Here is a 24,510-nt window from a genome sequence, read left to right as displayed (position 1 = left end):
TGCTCTTTCTAGTCTCCAGATGTTGACAAATATACTTTCTGCTAGGAACACTTCTGCCCTCGCCCACCCCAGACTAACTCCAAATAATCCTTCAATTTGAGGCTTAGGCCAGCTTCTTCCAGGACACCTTCCCTGATGGCGCAAATGTGGGTTAGGTGCCTGACATTGGTCTTACACTATAATCTACAACCTCCCCATATATAGCAGTTCATACACAGAACTTCCAATTTCTCCCACTGATTACACGTTCTGCACAGGCAGAGACTAACTATATCTATCTTATTTCTCCATATTATCTCAGGTACTAAGTATGACGCTCAGTTCACAGCTGGTGCTTAATAAACAGTTGCTGAGTGAATGAAGCTAGATGAGAGAGTCCTTGACAAAGTCAAGGAGAAAAGGAATTATGACTAAGATGGTAACAAATTAATAATTTCTTAAAGTGCATCCTTAGCTATATCTAAGAACATTCAGAATCATCATCTGAATTAATAAATTGAGTATATTGCCAGGGCTCGAAATGTTCTTAAACACAAATACACAAAGCTCATCTCCCTGGTTTGCAAACTATTTGATTCTAGCTCCCCCAAATAAGCCAACAGGCTGATATGTTACCTCCCCAGATATAGCAAGCCCTGGGGGTAAATTCACCAGTGACAGGCATTTCAAACCTGTTTATCTATGTGGCCAAAAACTAGCCCAGCAACTTTACAGGAAACAAGAGAAATGATAAAAAGGAAAAACTGAACCTCTGTAAGTTCAAGCTCCTAGGAAGACAAAGGAGACCAGCAAAAACTCTGAATGGGATAAAACAGACAGACACAGGAGAAAACAAACAAGCCAGGATAAAGAGTGAGAATAAGCAGCTTCAACCTTGCAACTGTCATACTACACAAAAGGTGAGTTATTCCCTATCCCACCAGGTAAGAATTATGCAGACACAACCGATGAGAGGCTCTTGGGGGAAACACAGAAGCTGCCTGAAGAAATCCACTTGCCTTGCACCAAGAATAAGGTGTCAGGAGCACAGAGTGGCTGTGATCTCCACCAAGGTGCTCCTCGGTCTGCCATGTTCAGTGCTGGACTCCCCCAGAGCCCAGCTGGGGCTGAGAACAGAGTAGGCTGGCAAGAGAGGTTTACTGAATGAAAGAAGATGCTTGCCTGGCACCATTTTGTTTTATTTCAAAAAGCGATTTTAAATGAATTCTAGCACTTCTTATTTATCGAGAAAAAATTAGATAATAAAGAACACTGCAAAGAAAAACCTAAAATTCACCACACACACACACTACCCAAAGATAGCTACCAGTCTGTTCTGAGGTCTGTCTATACCTTTCTCCTCCTTACATACTGCTCAATAATCTGTTTTTTACACTTCACAATATATCAAGGACACTGTTCCATTATCAATCTGAACCCATTTTAAGGTAGTAGCCTCTGTGTGGTATGCTCTCTGTGCCTCTCCTATGCTTGAACATAGGTTTGGGGCACTAATCCAGACACCATCCAGAACAACTCATCCCGTCTTGGCTAAGCTGTGTGGGGAGAGCAGCCCTAATCCAGCCACATTCAGCGCTGCCCTTTTGTCTGCACATTCCACATCTAACCTTGGTAATGCCAAGAGAGCCTAGTTTTCGAGAGCATCTGAGCTTTGGTCATTTTGGTAGTCTGTGAATCCACCCTGCCATCTAACAGCCTAGAGGAACCTTCAATTGAATCAAGCTTCTATTTCTCTTAGAGAGCTGTATCCTAAGATCGGCCACACATATGAAAAGTTGAAATGCCAGAAGCACGTGCTTCTGAGTTTCACAAAAGTATCAAGATGAAAACTATCATGCAAAGAAAAGAAGCACTTGGGGAAACGTGTTAAAAGTAAAAATAAGGTATATCCACCCCCAATTCCTACATACCTACATTTTCAATCATCTTAGGAACAGGGATCAACAGAGTAATAATGTACAAAGGTATAAAAAGAGAAAGCTAGCAAGGGCAAGCAAAAACATGCAGGAGTAAGGAAGTACATAGTAAATAGCAGCAAAGGCAGAGTTTGTGCCTGGTTTTTTTAAAAAAAAAACAGGACTTAATTCACAGGCCATGGAGAAAACACCATAAAACTGGTCATTAGATGGAAACAAATGATGAAGGCACAAGCCTGGAGGTTTTCAGTCTGTATTTGAAATGGGAACCCAATAAACTATTAAAACCTAGCTACTCCCCAGATTCTGGCCTATAAAACCACCCCAGGGGAGAGAAATCAGCTAAGGGTCTATGTCTCCTTGCCACGGTGATTGCTGATAAAAACAGCAAGCTCATCTTAAGAAAAACAGTGCTCCCAAATGCAAACAAAGCTACAAAGCACACACAAACACATTTCAAAGGATGATCAAATGCAAACTCATAAAATAGAAACAACTAATAAAAAAGAAATCTGGATTTGGACTCCCACCAGGAGAACCATGTCTGACTCCATTTCTAGAATCCTCTCTCTACCTCTGACTGGGGCTGACACCAGAATTTCTCCCTAGAGTACTAATAATTAAGCAAGAATAAGTGACTGGATAAAAGGGATGTCAGGGATACCCAAGAAGCACTTGTAATCACTGTGATGGGTCCACCAGGAAGTCCTGCTATTAAATTTCAGGCAAATGGTATAGGAAGTTAAAGGAAAGGCATCTTTTTCAGGGCCTCCGTTCTAAGGGTACTGACTCTGACCAGGTCTCCTGCCAGTCTCATCTCCCTTCTTAACCTCTGTAGATAGCCATGAAATTCTTGGCCACATCGCATATTTTTCTAATCCTTCCCTTCAGGAACTGCTTTTCAGGTGGAGAATCTTCCAAATCACAAAACCAGCCATCACTAAACTCTACCCAGGGAGGGAAGTTAAAGGTCTTGGTTCTGGAAGTGCCCTGCCCTTCCCCATGTGAAATCACTAGCCAGGAGTGAGCTGGGAAACACAGTTCCACTCCTTACCCAGCCAGCTGGTCAGTAAGCATGCATCTCTTGAATTCTTCATGTGGGCAAGGGTCCATTCTAGCAGCTTATATTGGATTTTTTTACAACAGAAATTTTTTTCTTAGAAAATGTTTCTTACTGAATCTCCTTACGTATAAAATCTCAGAATCAGTCTATCTAGGTTAATTCAATAATCATTTTCGAAACAGTTTGTGGTAGACTGTTTCCAAAGATGGCCAACAACAGTTCCTACTGCCCTATATGCGCAGGCCTCCTTCCCTTCAGGAGGTAGGGTCCATCTCTATCTCCTTTCCCCTGGGCTCTAGTCTAGCCCTGTGCCCTCTCTGATCAACAGGAGGTAGTGGAAGTGCCTTAGACTCCATGAAGCAAGGCAGCTTCTGTATTCACTGTCTTGAGGATGTGACTACTCTGCTAGAGAGGCCCCTCTAGCCCCCCGCCCCCAGTCAACATCTCAGATGAATGCTTCCACTTGAGTGATCCCAGATGACACCACACAGTAAAGAACCACCCAGCTGAACCCAGCCAACCCACAGAATTGTGAGAAATAAAAAACTGTTGTTGGGCTTCCCTGGTGGCGCAGTGGTTGAGAGTCTGCCTGCCGATGCAGAGGACACGGGTTTGTGCCCCGGTCCAGGAAGATCCCACATGCCGCGGAGCAGCTGGGCCCGTGAGCCATGGCCACTGAGCCTGCGCGTCCGGAGCCTGTGCTCCACAACGGGAGAGGTCACAACAGTGAGAGGCCCATGTACCACAAAAAAAAACAAAAAAAACCTGTTGTTATTTTAAGCCACTAAATTTGGGGATGTTTGTTATGCAGCAATAGGTAACTGAAGCACAGTTATAACATTCAAGGCACTGGGTTATACTCTGTGGAAAAGATAATATGCTAAATAAAAGGGACCCTGATAACAAGGAACCCATAATTTAACTCTCACAGCTCTGGAGGGTAGAAATCTGAAATCAGTATCAACAGTCCAAAATCAAAGAGTCAGTGGGGCACCTCCAGAGACTCTAGGGGAGAATACAATCCTTAACCTCTTCTAGTTTTGGGTGGCTGCTGGCATTCTTTGCCTGTAGCTCCATTACTCCAATCTCTGCCTCTGTGGTCACACTGCTTTCTCTTCTGTCTCTCAAATCTCCCCGGGCCTCCCTCTTATCAGTGATTACATTATCCCAACCAAATAATCCAAGATAATCTCCCCATCAAAAGATCCTTAATTTAATCACATCTCCGAAGACCCCCTTTGCTTACAAGGTAACATTTACAGGTTCTGGGGGGGCCATTATCTGCCTAGCACAACTGTGAAAACATAAGAGTTAAGTCACTAAGGGCAAGAATGAACATAACTGGTTTATTCCAAGCCAGCTGTTTTCCAAATCTTTAAAGCTATGGACCACTTTTTTCAACTATAATCTCAATATTTAAAACTTAAAAAAAAAACAAAACCAACAACAAACTAGAACTGTTCTGGTTGAAGCAGGGTTGAGTTGAGGGATCATCAGTTTGGCCTCCATCTTATCCTTTGCAAGCACAGGCTCTGATACACCTATGTGAGCTCAAGAGTCACAGTTTAGAGAGTGAAGGCTTTGGAAGACAAAGTGAAACTCAGACAGCTGTCCACATGCCCTACCTCTTTACTTCCTTTCATTCCCATCTTTTCAAACCTCTCTAGTTCAAAAAGCACACTCCACCTGTCCCTACAATAATGATTTCATCTTTTTCGTAACATTAATAGTTACTGCTGTTCATTAAAACATGTTTGAAGTCTGTCTCCTCTTACTAGGAGGTTAGATCCTTGAGACTAAAAATTCTTATTTCATCTCTAACCTCAACACCTAGAATGGTGCTAGTACATGGGACACTCAGTAAATATCTGATGGCTTCTTACTGTTTTCTTAGAACTCCCTCCATAAATCTTGCCCCAGAAAAGGATGGGCTGTCTTCTTTTCAACCATTGGGGTCCATTCCCCAACAGTCTGACTCTAAAATATGTACAGGATTAAAAAACTCTTATTTGGTAATTCTAAAGAGTATCACACAGGTATTAAAACCCTAGTCAAGCAAATGTACTAAACATGCAAACAGTTCAAACAGTGCTGAACTGGCCTCATTCTCATCCAAAATTCCAGCAAGAAATCACCTAGAAATTTCTTTTTTACTCATTAACAGTTAATAGACTAATTTAGCAAAAGGTCCAATATTTCAGAATAAAAGCTTTTTGGTTTCTATCCCTGTAATACTTTCATTCAATTAATTTTTTCAAGATCCTACTCTAAACCTTATAGACATTTTCATTAAGGCTAATATCAATTTGCCAATTCTTATTACTAAAGTGAGGGGAAGGTGCCAACAAGAGTTCCAGACTTCAAGAAAAATATTAGAATGAGAAGGACCCTCAGAAAGGTCTACTACTCTAATCGCTTAATTTTCCAGATGAGGAAACCAGTGCCCAGAAGAATTACGTGAGTCTCCCAAAATCAAAATACAAGCTGGGGGGAAAGTGCACAACTAGAACCCAATTGCCTTGTTTCGCAATCTAGCCACTAGACTTTTCAGGATTTCTATTACACAGGTAATCCAACCATCCTGTGCCAGGCATCTGCTTAACGAGCAGAGGACACTATGGCCCAGATAGGCCAGTTTTCAAAGGAGTTCATGTCCTCATTATTGGATCAGATAGTGATCTCTCCACTGCTGTCAATCAGCCCTGGTCAACTTAGATTAAGATTCCCTACCTGAGCTTCCACTTCCATACACTGAGCCTGGCCCACCCACTGACTTTAAAGGGAATAGATGAGCAGGCAACCCGCCAGCTCAACTAAACTTCAAAAATCTATCCATCTGCTCTTACAAAGCATTTTCAGAGATCAATGGACCACAGACATTCCATTTGATTTAATAGTCTCAAGTCTCTTCTATATTCAAATTAAGAAAATCTTACTAATACACTACAACTCTTAACCACTCTCCCCACTACAACCGCCCCCCCACCAAAAAAAAACTAAAAACAAAAATACAAAGGAAAAAAACCTCTAAATCTCATGCAAATCAAACCAGAAAAGAGAGTGTATATGCTTGTTCTTATTCAGGCTCAAGGCTTCCTTCTCCCTAGTGAATCCATGTTTTTTTGTAAGTTTATACTCAGGCAAGGCTTATTTACAAGGAAACAAAACAAAAACAAAAACAGAAAAACCAAGAAGTCACCAGGCAAATGTTACATTCCCAATAAATACACAACACTGTCCGTACGAAGTATGATGTGATGTCTGATGTACATTTCCCCAAATTCACAGCTAGAAGAAATAAGACTCAGAAATCAAAGTGTGATTTCTTCTGCTGTATGGAAAAGAGTCTCCACTTAGTGGATGTCCATCTCAGACTGCAGGATTTAGTCCTCTCTCTGAACAACTGCCTGGAAGTAATCAAAAAAATGGGAGAATTTTCAACAGATTGGCTGGATCTCCAGACGAAGAGGAAAAGCCAGCGTTTGGCAGAGTTGTGAAAAAGAACATTTTGGATATCTTCGCCATTTATTTTTTGGAGAGCCAGAAAACTAATCTGGAATAAGTATAACTCATTATTGTCATTATTATTTAAAACCCTAACCTCTGGCTCCTGGGTTTGGCAGCTGGAAGCATGTTGGTTTCTGTAGAAATGCAAATGAAATTGATTAAATTAGACATTCCAGGATCAGGGTTCTTGTTTGGTATTCTCACGAATGCTGTTTTTTTAAAGTACTCTCAAGTAAGTAGGCTGCCATCTCTTCACAGACCCTGGAAAGCCATCTGCTTGGCCCTGAGAGCAGCCTGTACATCGAGATCACACAGAGGCAGACTTTCAACACGGCTGGGAGCCATTCCCTTCCATGCGTGTTTCCCCTTAACAGCCAGACCCCAAATCCTTCAAAGGCTGAGGCTGTGTTTGCTACTTCAGCTGTATCTCCTACAGCACCTAGGAGAAGAGACAGACATAGCATGCACTGCTTACATTTTCAAAAATAAATTAAGGAATAAATCATGTCTCTTTTCTTCCCCTCTTTTTAGTTATATTCTATTAATTATCAATATAATTAATATACACTCATTTAAAAAAACCCTAGACAATATACAGACGAGTAAGTAGTAAAAGAAATTTCACAGTGGCCCATTCTAGACCTTTTCTATACATGTATAAAAACATTGAAATTAAACATATGATACACACAGTTGTTTTGGAGGAGTGGCAAACATAGGTGTGTGTGTTAAATACTGTTCAGCAACTCGCTTTTTAAAAAGTATTTAGGTGCTTTACTCATTTATGTTCCGTAAGTAGAAAGAGAAAAATCAAGTTTTCCTTGTCCTTAATTTTAAAAAATGTTTTGAATAAAAGTATATTCTTATTATTTTATCTCTGTATTTGATCGATAATCTAGCTGACTACAAAATAAAAGGAAATCATACTCCATCAGAATGTTGAAGGTATCTCTCATATTTTCTAAGTCTTTTGCCATTTTGATCCTTAATTCTCCACATGTGAACTGTTTTTTTTTTTTTTAAACTCTACAAAATTTTAGAAATTCCATGATGATGTGTCTTGGTGTGGATAATTTTTCATTCATTGTACTAGAATTTGTACCCTTTAGTTCTAGGAAATTTTCCTGTGCTATTTCTTTGACAAGTTCCTCCCCTCACTTTGCTCTGCTCTCCCTTTTGAACTCCTTTAAGTTGGATATTGAACTGCCTGAAATAAACTTCTAATTTTCACATTTTTTTTTCTTTACCACATTCCATCTCTCTTGATCTCTTTAGTTTTTGCCCCTGAAAGGGTTCTTTTACTCCATCTTCCATCCTATGCTTTGAAATTTTTATTTGGGCTATCATATTTTCTTAATTTCATACAGCTCCCTCCCTCTCTCCTTCCCTCCCTCCCTTCTTCCCTTCCCTTTTCTTTCTTCCCTTCTTCCTTCCTTCCTTTTTTGGCTGCGTCACACAGCATGCTGGATCTTAGTCGGGGAACTTCCCCGACGAGGGATCGAACTTGTGTCCCCTGAGGTGGAAGCGTGGAGTCCTAACCACTGGACTCCCGGGGAAGGCCCCTTACAAGTGCTTTCTTATTCAGATGGCTCTTTTAAAAATACCATCCTGTTCTTATTTCATGTAATCAATTTTATCCCATTTCCCTGAGAATGTTAATTTACCTTTTTTCATTTTAAGCTTTCTTCTGGTTCCTATATCTGCTTCTATTCAATGCCTTTTTTGTTTTTTTTTAAATATTCTTCTTCTAATATTGAATATAAATCTTAGGTGGCAGCTGTTTCTTGGAATGACTGTGGTACTTGTCTCCCTGTTGCACAAACACACACATTCCAATGCAAAGAATAATTCTATCAGTTAAAAACACGAAGTTCCATAATGTGTCAAACAGGGTTTAGAAAACAGGCTAACAAGAAGGCGGCACAATGAAGACCACCCTGAACAAGCAATATAGCAGAAAGGCATTTTATTCAAAGGATGGTTTCTGGTTTTCTTTTCTCTGTAGAAGCTTTTCATCATGTGAATCTAAAGAACACCATTCTAAATGCAAAATGTTCTACATAAAACATTTTCCCCTTCTTTCCAATTTGGCTATGACTCTAAAGAAACAGAGACACAATAGTTACTAAGGAGGCAGGAAATCCTTCCAGTTAACCAACTTTTACATACTGTTCCTTATGGTCAAAATGGTGACCACACTGTGGTAACTCTTTTTGACTTTATGACCTTATTACTAAGACCGCCAATTACAGTCATCGTTATTTGAGCAGAGGAACTGCTTGAATGCCAAAAGACTACTCTACGGTACTATTTAACCTTTCCCAACAGAGACTTATTGAAAATGGGAGCTTGGTAAAATGTTTCACCTAACCTTGCAAAGATACTTCCCAGTAAATATTTGAAGTATATAAATACCTCCAAGTCAAGTCTTAAAAATGCGTAAAACTCACAAATGTTAAGCCAAATACCCATCTTAGTTATATAATCACACTGAAAGTAAAATAATGCCATGAGTTCAGACAAAGGTAAAAATATGAGACATAAACTAAGGCAGTTCAAATATTACTTATTTGCCTATATTAAGCCTATTTTCAAAGGCAAAATATTTTTACATAATATGCACAACATTTTATTTTAGAAAAGGCTTCTACTACATCATGGATTAAAATTTGAAACCGTGTGCCATAGATTATTTATTCTGTGGTGGAGTGGAAATGAGGAAACACAATGTAGAGAAAGAGCAAAGGTTTGGAATCAGCCAGACCAGAGGAGGATTACTTATTGGCAGTGTAACTAACCTTGGGTGATTTATCCAACCTTGCTGAGTACCTTTCCACTTTGTTTTCTATGAAATGGGAATAATAGTGCCTACTCTGTGGATTTACTGTGAGAAATGAGATAATACATGGACAAATCTAACACTGTACCTTCTCATCCAATTACATATGCATTGTTCTTTGGCCTTGGCTCCTGCTACCCACCCCTCTTTGTTCCCCTCCCCACTTTAATAAAAGATGAGATGAAAGGAATAGAGAGGAGATTGGTACAAATTACCATTAAGGTCAACACACTCTGAGATTCTAAGATCTAAGAGTACCAGAGAAAACAAGTCACTTTCACTCTTGCCACACAAATAGCTTTTAAAAATACATCAAGTGCTGCATTGGAGACATGAGTAAAATGTGTGTTTGGCACAAAAGATTTTACTTAGTATTCTGAATATATTAACACCTATACTTTGCAGTTATCATACACCAAACTATAAATGTAAGAGTCAAAGGCCAGGAAGACAGCTATAAAATGGGATGGATGGATCCATATTGGTAGAAAAAAACATGGTTAGGGCATCTAAACACAAACAACACACACACACACACACACACACACACACACACACACACGATGGATATGAGACAATAAAAATGATGGTATACAATGCTACTCTCACATTCTTCCACTCACATATTCTAAAAAAACAGTATTTGTTGTTGTTTTTTAAGGCTTTCATAGAGCTTACTTTCTTTCTTTTTTAAAAAAAAATAAATTTATTTATTTATTTTTGGCTGCATTGGGTCTTCGTTGCTGTGCGTGGGCTTTCTCTAGTTGCGGCGAGCGGGGACTACTCTTTGTTGCGGTGCGCGGGCTTCTCATTGTGGTGGCTTCCCTCGATAGCAGAGCACAGGCTCTAGGCACACAGGCTTCAGTAGCTGTGGCACGCGGGCTCAGTAGTTGTGGCTCGCAGGCTCTAGAGCACAGGCTCTAGAGTGGTAGTTGTCGTACACGGGCTTAGTTGCTCTGTGGCATGTGGGATCTTCCTGGACCAGGGCTCAAACCCATGTCCCCTGCGTTGGCAGGCGGATTCTTAACCACAGCACCACGAGGGAAGTCCCAGTATTTGCTTTTGATGTGCCCATTTTACTAGTAAAAGCAGACACTTCCATAACTGAATATACACACAAATAGGTGCAGATGCTGCAATAAAAGTATATTTCAGGGCTTCCCTGGTGGTGCAATGGTTGAGAGTCCGCCTGCCGATGCAGGGGACACGGATTCGTGCCCAGGTCCTGGAAGATCCCACATGCCGCGGAGCGGCTGGGCCCGTGAGCTATGGCCGCTGAGCCTGCGCGTCCGGAGCCTGTGCTCCGCAACGGGAGAGGCCACAGCAGTGAGAGGCCTGCATACCGCAAAAAAAAAAAAAAAAAGAAAAAAAAAAGTATATTTCATCCTTGGAAAAGGAAAACCATATTTCTCATAATTATTTGTGATTACAATAGACCAGCTAGCCATTGAGTCTGTACAGAAATAATTTAAAGTCACGCTAATAGCTTTCCAAAAAGTCTCCAAATTTGCCAGAAAACAAGGAGCTTACAAAAATGGCTGATATGAAGACTAAATAAAAATAACTAATTGAAGGAACAGTCACTAATTGTTTTCATATGTAAATTTTGGCATTCCATCTTATTTTTAATTAATTCCATTAAATTGGTGTTTCATAGGTCAGAGGATTTTATGACTACACACCAAAAATGTTGTTTATAAAGCCATTTACAGGGAACTGCCCACAAATATTTTCTAATACATTTTTTACTTTTGTCCGATTCAAATTGTTATTGCTTCATTTTTTCCTCCTTTAAGTCCAATTTTGTTCTTTGTATTTACTTCCACTTCCTTTCTTTGCCCTTCAACAAGGAGTAGTCCATTATAAAGTCTACACCGTTCTTTAAAAAATTCATATAGCACCAAATAACTCTAATCTGCAAGCACACTAAGGAAGAAAAGGGAAAAAAACAACACACCAGGTGGTAGGCGATAAATATTCTTACACACAAAGCCTCACTCCCCCAACAAAAACGCATAAATAGGGTGGCCAAGGCTTATTTATAGAAAGGACAAAGGGTAACACAGGATAAAAATGAAAATATAGCCAAAGAAGCCTCTTAGTCTCCTCTGGCCTAATTTAAATAGGGTTACTCAAGTTCATGGATTGGTAATGGATGATGTTGCAAAATAAGGATGAACCAGTCATCACTAAAACATTGTTTTATTCTAAGGTTGGACAATATCATATGTTTCGCCCTAAAAGACATGACTCCCAGGGAGCCCACAATTCCTTTTCCTTTCTTCCCTGAAATTTGAAAAAAACCAAAAAGGGGTGGGGTGAGGGAGCCACATATCCAGAGTTCCACACCATTTTAATGGTGATTCAATTCTCCTATTACTCAGATATGTGACTCAGGTAAGTCACCTAACTTACAAGTCTCAGTTTCCTCACCTGTTAAGTGGGGATAATTATGCCTAATGTACCTATGTTACCTGGTTAACATCAAATGAGGTAAGAGATCTGAAAGTACTTTGAAATCATCAATTTCTGCTGATTCTACCTCCTATTTCTTAATTCTGTTCACTTCTTTCAATTTCCATTGTCACTATTCTAATTCAGATCACCAATATTTCTTCCTTAGGCTGGATCACCTTTACAAATATCAGACCACACAGGTGCCCCATTCATGAGGAAAATGAGAAAAACCAGGGCAATATGCATAGAGCTAAACGTGTTACATTTAAATATCTAACATTTATTTGAGATTCTCCTGTGAGTGTAGTGTATGTGTATTTGTGGGCATGTATGTTAAAACGTTCGTTCTTTATTATTTTTTAAAATAAATAAATAAATTTATTTGTTTGTTTATTTATTTATGGCTGCGTTGGGTCTTCGCTACTGCACACAGGCTTTCTCTGGTTGCGGTGAGCCAGGGCTACTCTTTGCTCTGGTGCGCGGGCTTCTCACTGCGGTGGCTTCTCTTGTGGAGCACGGGCTCTAGGTACGCGGGCTTCAGTAGTTGCAGCACGCAGGCTCAGTAGTTGTGGCTCATGGGCTCTAGAGCACAGGCTCAGTAGTTGTGGTGCACAGGCGTTTAGTTTCTCCGTGGCATGTGGGATCTTCTCGGACCAGGGCTTGAACCCGTGTCCTCTACATTGGCAGGCGGATTCTTAACCACTGCGCCACCAGGGAAGTCCCAAAACATTCTTTATTTTATGAAATGAGTCTGAGAAGTGGGATGTTTTGTTTTTAAATTTTATTGTACTTATTTTTTAATACAGCAGGTTCTTATTAGTTATCTATTTTATACATACTGGTGTACATATGTCAATCCCAATCTCCTAATTCAAGTGGGATGTTTTTTAATGTCCTTTTTGTTTGGTTGGTTCATGAAGTCCAAATGTCTGGGTACCATTAGTCTATATTATACTAACAAACAAAGCTATTCAAACAAACTGATCTCCCAGTCTTCAACATTTACTCCCAATCCAGCTTCAGTGTGTTCTCCACACTGTGGCCAAAATGATCAAACTGAAACCAATTTAATCCTATTACACCTGTGCTTAAAATACTCTCCTTGCTCCTGTGTCCTCAAGTTGGCAGACAAGGTCCTCACCTCATCTCATGCCACGCCTCCCTTGCACACAGCACAGCAATCGTGTGTTGTGATGACTCACAGTCACCCCCAGACTTCTGCACAGGAGCGGTCACCCTCTACCTCACCTGCCCTTTCCCAAGTAAATATTGCATATCCTTTTGTTCAGCCATTATCTTTCTTGCTCTAGGGTGTCTTTCTGGATTCCTCCAAGCCCAGATGACATGTATCTCCCATGTGCCATTACAGCAGCTACCCTTCCTTTCCTCACTGTAGAACTTGACTTGTAAACTGATAAATATTTACTGGGCTTCTGCTATGTGTCAGGCACTGCTCTAGGTGCTGGAGATAGAGCAGTGAATGAGACAAAGATCCACCTCCAAGGAGCTAACATTCTAGTTAGAGGAAACAGATTAGAAATCAAAATTCAAAATAACGGAGAAGTGAAATATTTGGTGATTGCTCATAATTCTATCCCATGAACCTGGAACAATGCCTGGCTCCTAGCTGGTGCTCAAAAATTATTTGTTGAATGAATAGACACAGGAGTGTCAAAAAGCAGTATACAAATGTGAAGGATTGACTACTGTGTGCACTGGGTTCAGACTGGCCTATTAAAATCTCTTCTTAGAGTGTGGCCCAAGCTTTCAGAAGCCTTAAAGCATGCTGTGTCAGTCACATCAGGGCATTCGCTATTCTGAGAGCTGGTTTTATACTTTGCAAAAGTAATAATTTTGCCAGTAATTTTTAGATCAAATGAGTTAAGCATTGAAGTCTCGAAAGTCCCAACTTGGCACAGCTTGCCTCTTCCTCAAACTCAAAACACAAAATTTTAAAAAAGCCAGTTCCTTATATGGTTCAGACACCAGGATGCTGGCTTCCTGCTACATCGAAATGGTTCATACTGGAAAAGTCAATAACTACCATGAACAAGGACCTTGTCAGATCACTGTCAAGGCATAATCCCCACCTGAGTTATAACCCGCTGAAGTGAATTAAAGTCAAGAAAGTAAACATTTAATGAATAATCAGTTGCCTTTGGTTCAAGAAAGGTCTTAGAAATAAGCTTTCCTTTAATTAAGAATAAAAGTATCCCAGAAAGCTGAAATGAGATCTGAGGAACACTCCACATGGGTCAGCAGGTCAGCATAAGAAAGAGTTGGCAGTACCCAGGTGAAACTGCTCCAGGGTGTGACTGTAACACCATTCTGTTCATGCAAAGATTTGGAAAACAGATTTTCTGGACAGAACTGGGCCTGACATCTCCACTACCAAGCTGACAAGCCAAAAAAATAAACCTGGTACAAAGGTACCCAGTGGTTTTGAAAATAGCTCACTGTCTTTACTGACTGCTAATGATCAAGCCCTGGGCCTAGACATGCACCAATCAATCAACCAAGGGACAAACCTGTGCTTAAAAGTAAGCTAAGTGCTCTGGAGGACACTAGCACTTGGAAGATACAATTCTAAGCCTCAAGGACTTAAAATCAAGTTTAAAAAATTAGACAGAAATTAAAACAAAGCATGATTGAAGGACTGGTGTGGTAAGAGCCAACAGAGTGGCATAACTGGGCTCTGGAGACCAAAGCAGAGGGGAGAGCCTCCAAAGGGATGCTCAGGGAAGGCTTAGTTTCACAGGAGGGAAGGCAACCAGGAGGCTGGCAGATTTGGAAATGCAGAGGAAGAGAGGTCCTAAACTAGTCTAGGTGACTCCTGGCCTTGAAGGAGAGCTAGGAGTCCCCTTTCCCAGGGGCGTGGGGAGCTTGAAGGAGGAGCAAGTATGTGCAGGAGATGGGGATGCACGAGGACACCATGGAGATAGAGATGTGTAAGGCCTGCCTGAGGACAAAGGAAAAGGCTACAGCAAAAAGCTCCTCCAGTAGAGAGCAGGTTGGAAGGCCCTGAATGCCAAGCTAATGAATTTCAACCAGATTTCTCAACTACTGGAAAGCTACTTTAAGTTTTGGCCAACGAGTAACACAATGAATTGTGTTTAAGTCTGTCCTAAACATTTTTACATAAGTCTACACTGCCCACACAATAGAATTAAAAGAGAGAATTTTTCTCAACAATGTTCCAAAAGTTTAAAGACCAGCATATTTTCATAGATATTTAAATAAAATCATATCACTGTGACTAAGTTTTAGATCACTCAGTAAATCACATATACTTGAGTAAATGCAGCAACCACTGAAAGGTTCATTTTCAACAGCACTGAAAATGACCTTTTTAAAGACAAACCCAGTCCTAACTACACCTTACTTCACCCTCCCTCCAAACCTGACTAGGGTCTTTATTTTTGCATTAAGCGTTACAGATTTTCTTATGGACCTGGAAGGAAGAGCTGTTAGTCATCAATCTGGATGGTGTGTATTAATGAAGTCTTTGTTCAGAAAATTTAATTATAGGTTTGAGCCTTGGACGAATGCAAAATGAAAATATTGGAGGGGACTTTCCTTCTGCTAATCTGCCAACTAAGCAGTACCATGGACTTTCAAAACTGTCCCTGTGCACATCATTTGGAGAGGCGGTCTCCTCCCTGGTGTCTGGGGCATGGCTGACCCCAGTTTACTCCTGATTGCTTCCCTGGCCTGATCTTGGGCTGCCCTGTGCCGCTCAACTTCCAACAGAGGTTCTGCAATCAAAGGCCTGAGGATGCTCAAATGTAATTTGGGCCGTTTCATACCTTTTAGAGGCTTGTGCCTCAACAAAGGCGACATGACTGCAGTCGCTCACTCTCACTGGCTCCAGGAGACCCCAGGACTTTCCCACCTTTGACCCCATAAGCTGTGTAGACGGAGCCCAGAGTTTAAAGCCAAGCTTTAATCTACCCTCAAGTTTACAAAATGATTTTACTCTGACAAGTGATTATCTGGGGAAGGCTGCTGAATATGCTGAAAATGCAGTGTTCGAGGCTGCATTTTATACTTTGATTATCATATAGATGCTAGCACTTAAAACCTGTATGGTGACAGCATAACTAGACTTATCATGGTGATCACTTTGAAATGTTTAGAAATACTGAACATTATGCTGTGTAGCAGGAACTAACATAGTGCTGTAGGTCAATTATACTTCAAAGACAAGCAAACAGAAAAACTCATAGAAAAAGAGATCAGATTTGTGGTTACCAGAGGTGGGGGTAGTTAGAATTGGAGGAAGGTGGTCAAAAGGTACAAACTTCTAGTTATAAGATAAATAAATACTAGGGATGTAATGTACAACATGATAAATACAATGAACACTGCTCTATGTTAAACATGAAAGTTGTTGAGAGAGGAAATCCTAAGAGTTCTCAACACATGGAAAAAATTTTTTTTCTATTTCTTTAATTTTGTATCTATATGCGATGATGGATTTACTGAACTTACTGTGGTAAGCATTTCCTGACGTATGTAAGTCAAATCATTGTGCTGTATACCTTAAACTTATACAGTGTTATATGTCAATTATATCTCAATAAAACTGGAAGAAAAAGCAAAACATAAAAAGATAAAAATAAAAACTATAAACAAGGAACCAAATAAATAGCAATCATATCAGTTAAAGACACTGGATTTTGAAAGTTTTCTGAGCAACAATGAAAGCAAGGAGAAAACCCTGGTTAATAAAAGACCTGCTTTCTAAATCTTAGGACATGTTCAGGCACTCTTCCACAGAAAGTCTAAGATTCCTGCCAGTGTCACAACAGGAAAAGTTGCCGACCAAAAACTGCCAATATGAATGAAAATGTATAAAGAGAATTTCCCAAAAGTAGTAGGGGGGAACAACTGCCTGGAAATCTCTAAATCAGTCCCTCCAAAAGCACTGTAGAGTGAGGGGAAATTTTCTAGTTTAAAAAGGTAGGGGAAGCTTTCCAATTTAAAGTAAAGTTAAATAAAAAAGTAAAATAGAAGTTAACAATCTCTTCAATGTATTAAAACAGATTCCTAGGGAAAAGCAATATGTAAATATAACATAGAGGAATTATTAGGGCAACATTTAATTGAAAGATGAAAGAAACCAAATGATCAACAGATCATTTTGGAAACAAGACTGAAGGACTTGGGTTTCTCTTAATTTCTGCCATTCTTTCATTACTGAGACCTTATGCTATTAGAGGCACTATGCTTGGCATTGTGGGAGAATACAAAGATGATTTTGGCTTTCAGGTCCCCTCAGTACAGGGAGGGGGGGACCCCAAATCAAAATCATAAAACACACAACAAAAAGCCATCCCTTTCTGAAACCTGCCTTAAATGTTAAAAGCCATTTTCAGTTCAAAATGCTAAGGTAACTCTTCCCACAGAGAGCTGATTATTTGGATAGAGACATGTGGTAAACATTTCCTAGGGAAGGAGCAATGAAAAAAGGTCAAAGGTCAAAGTCAACTGAGAAGAGCTGCAACATCTCCACAATTTACAAATTTAAAGGAGAGCAACAGTTTGAAGGGTGGGGATAAACACACCACCTTTATTCATTATAAACTGAGATTTAAGAGAGAATCTTTTCCTTCTCTGGAGTGAATACCACAACATCTGTTCTCTCATCATAACAGCAGCTAAGTTGATTTAAGAAAATATTCTCTCTCTCTTTAAAGCTGTTGGTGCATAATTACACGATTTCTCTTGAGCCTTGGTTTCCTTAAGACGTGTTTATTCTGCACATCTGCTCTCCCCATACCTGATTACACAAAGGTATCATAAATAGCAAACCAACAGGTATAAAGAGACCAACCCTCAAAACAGATCAAAGCAAACAGCCCGTGGAGTCCTTTGGAAATCTTGGCTGGCAGCTCTTGTAAATAAAAGTGCTTCTAAAGCAGAAAGCATTCAACTACCGTATTTATATAGGACGTGATTGACAGGTCAGTTATTAACTTCATAAAAACACAGGCAATGTTAACTAGCAAGAATGTTTGTTCTAGCTGTTCTATCTGAAGGAAAATGAAATCCAAGATAGAATGGCTTGCTCTCTGTTTCTTTTAAGTATTTATTTTAGAACCGTGCAGTATAAAAGAATGTTTTTTCAAGTCAGTGAACTTAAGCTATTTTGCTTACTGTTCTGGAATTTAAGTATGTTGTTATAATTCTTTAGAAAACAAATGTTACATTTACTGAAGGCAAATTCCAATGGTGCACCATGATCTTTTCAACCCCTCGAAAAAAGTTTATTCTTTTGAATTACTAAAAAATTTTTTAAAGTACATTAATTAATGTTTCTTCCAGTAACTGAAGTATATCAAATCCCAGAATCAAAGAGCAGGGTTTCCTCCCACTGCTCTAGAATAAGGCATGTATGTGTTTCCTGAATTGCCTATGGTAGCAAGTCTAAAATTTGCCAAAAGGAGATAAGAATAAACCAGTCTGTATTTCATTAATAATATTTTGAGGGCTTCTCTTTATTATGAATACATTCTGTTCGATCATTTACTTCAATATTACAATGCAGTACCTTTTATTTTTTAAATTCTTTCAAAAAATAACATCAGTTATATGCAGATATATGGTCAGGAAATCTTCAAAATCCACTTCTGTGTGCAAGGACTTTCATCCTTGAGGCTTAATAAAGTTAATCCCACCCCCATCCCAGTGGAAAGTAACACAAATGTCAGCCTATGTTTCTCCAACTTGAAGAGCAACTTTATAACAGATTTAGGCAACTCTATGGCAAAGAAATTCAAAACGTTGCATCTATCCAATATATATAATCATTCTTCTGTGAAATGAGTTTCTTTTAAAGTAACAAGGAAGAAATACAATGAAAAGTTGGGAAGAAAAATAAAAAACAAATTTTGCTTTTTTGAATCAATCGGCCAGTACTTTTAAGACTGAAATTATAAAAAGTTGGCATTTCCCAGCCAAATAAATGCTTATGAAGTGGACTGTGTGTTTATGTGCATGTTTGTTTATACATTTTTAATATCCTCAGGACTGAGAGTTCTTCCATGTAAACATAAGTTTTGTTAAATGCCTCTTTAATTAAATGTAAAGGCTATTTGTTATCAAAATGTTTCACTCTTAGCGAAGGCTGTCATTATGAGAGCTAAATACCAAACACAAGAGGAAACCAAAAATCCCCAGAAAGTCCATCCTTGTTCATCAGTACGTTTAATGTACCAAAATCCTGTTTTCTTCAGCACTCCTACCAGCAACAATCTTTCAGAACACAGAATTCTTACGAAATAAATATTCAGCCTTAGAACATACCCTGGCCTCCTCCACTATCCACCCCTCCCCATTTCCCCCAGCAGGACTATATTTTCAAACTAGAATATTTGTTTTGACAGACTTCTGCTTGCTTAATTCTCTGGCAAAGGATTGCTTGTTGCGCCCCTAGCCAGTAATGAACATTTTGCCAGAAATATGCAACTTTTCGCACAACAAGAAGAGGGAATTAAAACAAAACAAAACACAAAACAAAACAAAAAACTGCCGGCAGAGACTTGCAGATTTGAAGATAAAAGCAGGCACGCTGGATGAACAGAATCCTTTCCCTTAACATATCATAACGTCCTCTTTTTTTCCCTGCTTCTCGCTATCAGGAAGAAAACCTTCATTTGGCATTTTCACATACCTTCTCTACACTATATAAAGCAAGGGTAAACTATTCCCTAAATCTTGGTTTCTAATTAAAGAATCACTTATCCAAATGAAAAATGTAGGTTAGCTAATCCTACTCAGAGAGTAAATCTCCAAAACAATTTCTTAATAATAGTTTATCAGGAAAATTAAAATCCATTGAACTTGTTTAATCCAGTGGAATACTTCTCTTTCATGATTCTTCCAGTTACACTGAAGGACCTCACACTCAAAAACTTAACAGTGCAACATGGCTCCACCTTCCCCCTCTGGGCTCAGAAGGGTTGGGCGGAATATCTCACACTCACGGGCAGAGAGCTTAGGGTGTGGGTGAAATGCCTCTTTCTACAACTACCCAGATTCTTGGGAGGAGTGGCCCACAGAGTAGATTTCCTGTATGGGTGGAGTCAGACACTTTCCAAACAAAACAAAACAAAACAAAATAAAATACTCATGGACCTTGAAAGGGGGGCACAGGGGAACTGACAAACATGTCCCAAAGAATATCAGACTGTCGAAATAATCTCTGCTGAGAGATCCTATTTCTCCACACATCATTTAAACAGTGATGCCCCCAGGAGTCTATCCTCACCCGTCTGGGTTCTCTCATTCACCTTCTGGCATAAAATACCATCTCTCACGGACGACTCCTTTGTCCAGCCCAGAGCTCATTCATATGCTCCAGACCCAGGATACTGAACTGCTTGATGAATATGTTCCATTGGATGTCCCTCAGGCATCTCAAAACAGATACAGTAACTGAACTCAGTATGTCCCCCATCCATCACCAATCTGTTTTTCCTCCTAAATCTTCACCTCTGTAAATGGCACCATCAGCCCCAGACACTGTCCCAAGGCCCAAATCTGCCATCATCTCATTATCCTTCCTCTTCTGTGGTCTCCTCATTTTTCATTAAATACTGTTAAACTGACTGTCTTAATATCTCTAATCAACATGCCCTTCTCCACTGTCCCTGCCTACCCTCTTTCTGACCTGCACTCACCTCTCACCGCCCAGTTTATCCAGAGTTTCCCAAAGTGTGTTCCTTAAAACATAGTTCTTCATAGACTACTCCATAAAAAGGATTCCATAATTCAACATTTTAAGAGAGTAACTATACTGTGACTGGAAAGTCACAGTACCTATCAGCATATTAGAGTCTTCAAGAAATCCTGGATTGAACAAATGTGTTCACACCAACCTTTTACCACTGTCATCTGTCCTCCTGGCTCCCTTTTCTTCCTCTACTGTTTTCTTGGCTAACTTCTACTTATCCTTCAAGCTCAGGCCCTGATTCTTATAGGAAGCCTCCTCTGACAGCAGGTACTCATCCCTACTCTGCGCTTCCAAATCTCTCCTTGCATGCCTCTATACAGAACATTCACGCCAATGGTGTGTACTTTCCTGTGTGTCTCCTTCCCTTGACTGTGAGACCCTTAAAGGAAAAGACTTTGACTTATTTATCTTTCAACACCTAGCACATTACCTGGCATGCAGCAAAGGGTGAATAAACACTGCTGAGCAAATGAATGGCAATAATAGCAAAATGTATTATCATTTACTCTATGCCAGGCACTCAATCTCCTTGCATGTATTAATTCACTTACTCCACCCCAAAGCCCTGTGAGGTGAGTGCTAGTTGTTTCCCCCATTCGATACATGTGGCAACTGAGGCAGAAAGAATGAATAAGTTTTATTATTTCTCCAGTATGATCTTACTTTCTTATCTCCAGCAGGGTAAGTATGAGTAATTTTAATCTTCTTCTTAGGAAAGAGGATGTGATAAAACCAGTGGAAAGCTGTTTGGCAGGACATTGTTACTTTTAGAAATATTGTATACTACAGAACAAAAAGCTTTAATGTAATGGAAAAATAAATGGATTAGGAGTCATATCTGAATTTGACTACCAGCTCTGCTTCATACTAGATATGAGACATGTAGCAAATTAATAATATAAATTCCAAGTGTGTTATTTAGAATGAGGACAATAATACTTATTGAGTATTCCAACAAGGATTACATGACATAAGTATATGAAAGTCCTTTGCAGCTTTTATGTTATAAAGTTGGGTATACTGATGCTATTACCTTCACAAACAATACAATGGAATGATATCTGACTCCCCATATACCAAGTATTTATAATTGATTACTGTATATTTTTAATTTTTATTTCCCTTGTGGATAAACTGGTCCAAATAAGTGGAAAAGTTTTCAATCTACATAGAGATTTCTACTGAAAGTTAAAAAACTTTCTACTAAATTGAACCAATCAAACTACATCTGTTTTGAGGCTCACAGTATAAACTGGGAAATAACAAAAATCACTGAGAATTAATAAAAAAAATCTTGACGAAAGTCTTAAAAATTTCAACAAAACCATGACCAGCACAACTGACTAAATTATCTACACTGTAGAGACTGTCTACACTCTACTGTCACTAATGGAATCTTATATAATATAACCAGTGCTCTCAGCCCTACAAACTATGAACAGCTCAATAGATAAATCTCAATAAGCCTCCACATCAAACAGACTGGAAGAAATCAAAAGACCGCTGAGCTAAGCCAGACCAGGCTGATATTTTGGTTTATTGGTTAACTGTTATGTTTGGAAAGGCATAAAGCTTAATTGCGAGGCTTGAGGTGTATGTCAAAAATGCCTGACTTAAGTAGAAATTCTGATCATAGCATCTGTCACTAGTTAAAATACATGGAGCTCTTTATCCAGGATGTTTTTTGTTGTTTATATTTTCAATAAATGAAAATAACCCAGTCACATGGTGACTAAATATGAATCATTGTTTCAGCATTTTGAGAAGGGTTTTTAAATCCCAGGTGTAAATTAGGGAGTAACACTGTTGTTAATCCAAGCCATGTGAAAGTTAAAAAAGGGGGAAATCTGGTTTAGTTTATGACTTCTTGTGGTATTAACCATAGGTTTCTCACAAATATTAATGAATACAACACTTTGAAACACTATATGGAAAAGTGAAATCCAGTGGTGTTATTTGGATATTTTTACCATTTTCTACTGAATAACTAACTCCATTTGGCTGAACAGGCAACAAAAGTAAACATTTCTTAAAGGTCCTAGGAGAAATAATTTCTTCTAGCAAAGGTCCAATAAAGGTTTCAGTAAAAAAACAGAAAATGAGGTCTTCATCACTGCCTTGCTTGCCCTCGTTTTCACTGCTACCAAAGCTACTCAGCTATACCTAACCAACCTGTATTTACACAGTGCCTTAGGATATACATCAAACTTAAAACACAATCCCTCCCCTTAAGAACCTGGAATTGATTTGAGAGTACCTAACTAATTCATAAGAAGCAGTACCAACACAAGAAAGAGATGGCACACATCATTTGGGGTACACCAGGAAGAGGCCTAAGGAAAGGGAGACCAGTGAGTGCTGGGATGACCAGTTTATTCGTTCAGTTAATTTAAAAACAATTCCCACTGAAAGAGAGCCTCCTATACACCAAGCATCACTACACCAGGCCCTTTATGAGCATTACCATGCTTACTCCTCACAGCAACTTGGGAGGCAGATCCTAGTATCATCCCCAGTATAGACTGATGCTGAGATAAAGAAAGTGAGGCTCAAGGGACTAAACTTGCCCAAAGTCAGAGCCAGAAGTTAAACCTAGAGCTGCCTAACTCAACATGCATTTTCTTAGCAACATCAGTAGATCATTTCTTTGCCTCCTATGTAAGGCAGACCCTTTACAAGGCACTGGGGCCAAAAGGGGCATCAGACACAGGCCCTGCTCTCAAAGAAGCCATAGTCAGGTCAGGGAAAACTTCCTAGAGGAGAAAAAGATTCAGGTTGAATCTCAAAGGATGGGAAAAATCAGCATATGATAAGTAGATGAGAAGGGACAAGCATTTCAGGAGCAGAAAAAGCATGAATAAAAGCAACAAAAAGGAAAATCTCAAAGGAATGGTAGGCAGATTAGCTTGATTAGAGTATATGTATTTGTTGGTAGAAGTTTAATAAATATTTGTGGGTTTGACTAACAGGAGATAAGGTGAAAAGGGCAGGTTCAAATTATATAGGGCCCTGAAAGCTAAGCTGAAGAAAATACAATTAACCAACAAATAATGTGGGCAAATGTTCAACCTTATTAGTAAGAAAAGCAATATAAATTGAAACAACATGGTAATTCCCCACCACATACATTCTTTTAAATTTGCATTAAAAAAAGAATAATACCCACTACTAGAAAGATTATATGTGCTGGCAAATTTGTAAATTGATATCTTACTTAAAAGAAGTCTGGCTATCAGTTTCATGGAATGTTTATTTATATTAACTCCGTACTTCCATTTCTGATCATTTATCCTAAAGAAATAATCCAAAAAAATGGGAGAAGCTACAATGTATGAGGTTATTCCCTGTACCACTTTGCATAGTGTGGAAAAATAAGATGGACTGTAAATGATCAATGGTAGAGAGTTGGTTAAAACAAAACAAAAAAAGGTTTAACAAAAAGCACAAAGGCTAATCAAAGGGGCAGAGACCTTAGACCATGGGCAACAGAGAACTAATGAAAATTCCTGAGTAAGAAGGTGACAAGGGGAAGCTGTTTTTCAAGATTAATTTATCAAGAAGTCTGACAATATATAAAAAGAATCTGAAGACTAGTTATATTACTTTGTTGCTAAGAAATCACACCAAGGAGAATCTATCCGTAAGAAATAACCCTACATGGTAAAACACTTCCTAAAATAAAGATACTCACCACACCATTATTAAAAATATTTTAAAAACTAAGGGAAAACTAAATATTTAATAGTAAGAGAATTATTAAGTTAACCATGATTTGTCCATCATAAGGAATGTTACTTAAAAATGCTAGAGGGACTTCCCTGGTGGCACAGTGGTTAAGAATCCACCTTCCAATGCAGGAGACACAGGTTCGAGCCCTGGCCTGGGAAGATCTCACATGCCACGGAGCAACTAAGCCCGTGCGCCACAGCTACTGAGCCCGCGCGCCGCAACTACTGAAGCCCGTGCACCTAGAGCCTGTGCTATGCAATAA

General features: G+C 39.3%; 1 protein-coding gene across 1 annotated transcript in view; it reads right to left on the bottom strand.

Annotated features, from left to right (window-relative positions):
* The window catches only part of LOC103070786 (thyroid adenoma-associated protein homolog), a gene marked incomplete at its 5' end in the record, with an annotated part of 114,557 nt that overhangs the window by 4,922 nt on the left and 85,125 nt on the right, over positions 1–24,510 (bottom strand). The gene's annotated exons all lie outside the window — the stretch shown is intronic.

Source organism: Lipotes vexillifer, unplaced genomic scaffold, assembly GCF_000442215.2.
Source record: "Lipotes vexillifer unplaced genomic scaffold, Lipotes_vexillifer_v1.1 scaffold4287, whole genome shotgun sequence".
Lineage (NCBI taxonomy): Eukaryota > Metazoa > Chordata > Mammalia > Artiodactyla > Lipotidae > Lipotes > Lipotes vexillifer.
The sequence above is the reverse complement of the archived record's forward strand: the minus strand, read 5'-3'. Positions and strand labels throughout refer to the sequence as shown.